Below are 2,260 nucleotides of genomic sequence, written 5' to 3'. Positions count from 1 at the left end.
GTATTATACACCATTCTGATAAACTTAAGGAGAAGGCATACAGCTATTACTTTTAAAACATCAAAATTATTAAATTGGCCTAATATATCTAAAGAATCACCTTAATTATGTGAACTTGAATTTTATTACATTAAAAAATGTATCTGAGATAGTGGTCTCTGCTGTTTTGTTGTTTTGTTTGCTTGTTTTTGTTTTTGTTTTTGTTTTAGTTCTTAAGCTTAACCAAAAAGCGACTATTAGCGGTTCAGTTGTTTTATTTTCCCAGAATTTGGGGAACATTAGATTTTTATAAATACTTATTTATCTTTATAAACCATAGTTTCTTTAATTTAAAAGATGTTATAATTTATTATTATTGTCTTGGCGTAGGAAAACATCTGTATACAATGAGAGTTAGAAGGTTTTATCAATTATAGATACATAGATACACAGAGCTATTATGGTTTCTGTTCTGCAGCTAAATGTTTATGTTTAAACAGAGAAATATATAAATTTACCAATCCAAATTATAAAGATCCATTTTTTTCCCCATTTGGCACACAATTCTGAATTGATTAGAGCTTACAATTGATAAAGAAACAAACAGAGTGCCACATCAGATTTTCTACTTTTATCAAACAGAAGGTAAATCTCCATCATCTATCTGACCAAGATCCCGAATGGTTGCATCATTAAACCAAATACTCCATCATTATTGCTGCCAGTAGAGAATAACTTGTAGACCATGTGCAAACCAGAAACAAAAACAAATACTCCAAATCATAAAAGAATATACCAAATAAGCCTGGAGAAACAGAGAGCCAGCAATGATAAAGTTCTATTGCTTGGGATTCACTCTGGAAGCTTAGAAGACATATGCCTGACTTGAAGCAGGTGCACTTCTCAACTCTCCAGTTTAATTGGCTCTGTCAGATTAGTCCACTTAGCATCCTGGTGGAAAAGCCTCCAAAACTGCTGAAGTATGATTTTAAAAAGTTAAAAACATGACCCTCATACAAAAATCAAAAACACCCATCAGAAACTTTATTCAACTCATTAGAGGACCAGTAAGATGTTAAGACCAGTTCAGAGTGCATTTATATATACGACTTAACAGAGAATTGCTAGGATAAGATTGTTGGATTAGCTACAAAACCAATGTCCTCCAGGCCAAAAAAGGTAACCCCTGGAATCAGCTCTTGCACAGAAATAATTATTTGGATCTTTACCAGACAAAATTCTATAAGCTAACATGTTGAATTTCTAAGTCTGGAAACTTTAATACAGTAAAATAAAGATATCTATATCTATCTATATCTATATCTATATCTATATCTATATCTATATCTATACCTATATTTATATCTATATACTTTTTTTAATGTTTATTTATTTCTGAGAGAGAGAGATAGAGAGAGAGAGAGAGAGCATGAGCAGGGGAAGGGCAGAGAGAGAAGGAGACATAGAATCTGAAGCAGGCTCCAGGCTCCAAGCTGTCAGCACAGAGCCTGATGTGAGGCTCAAACCTACGATCCTCCAGATTATGACCTGAGCAGAAGTCTGATGCTTACCCAACTAAGCCACCCAGGTTCCCCAATTGCATTATATTTTTAAGGGACTGTACCCACAACAGCCATCTGATGAAGAGGTCATATCTCCTACTTGGATTAGCCAAGGACTATGTGGAAAGATAGAAGTTATGGAGTGACAACCTTTCAGTTCTTTTTTCTTTTTAATTTTATTTTTTATTTAAAAAATTCATGTCCAGATTAGTTAGCATATCATCCAACAATGCTTTCAGGAGTAGATTCCTTAGTGCCCCTTACCCATTTAGCCCTCCCCCCCCCCACAACCCCTACAGTAACCTTCAGTTTGTTCTCCATATTTATGAGTCTCTTCTGTTTTGTCCCCCTCCCTGTTTTTATATTATTTTTGTTTCCCTTCCCTTATGTTCATCCGTTTTGTCTCTGAAAGTCCTCATATGAGTGAAGTCATATGATTTTTGTCTTTCTCTGACTAATTTCACTTAGCATAATGCCCTCCAGTTCCATTCACGTAGCTGCAAATGGCAAGATTTCATTCTTATTGATTGCTGAGTAATATTCCATGGTGTAGGTGTGTATATATATATATACATATATATATATATATATATATATATATATATATATATATATGTATATATATATATACACCACATCTTCTTTATCCATTCATCCATTGATGGACATTTGGGCTCTTTACATACTTTGGCTATTGGTGATAGTGCTGCTATAAACAT

Source organism: Panthera leo, chromosome D1, assembly GCF_018350215.1.
Source record: "Panthera leo isolate Ple1 chromosome D1, P.leo_Ple1_pat1.1, whole genome shotgun sequence".
Lineage (NCBI taxonomy): Eukaryota > Metazoa > Chordata > Mammalia > Carnivora > Felidae > Panthera > Panthera leo.
Note: the sequence above shows the minus strand (reverse complement) of the source record.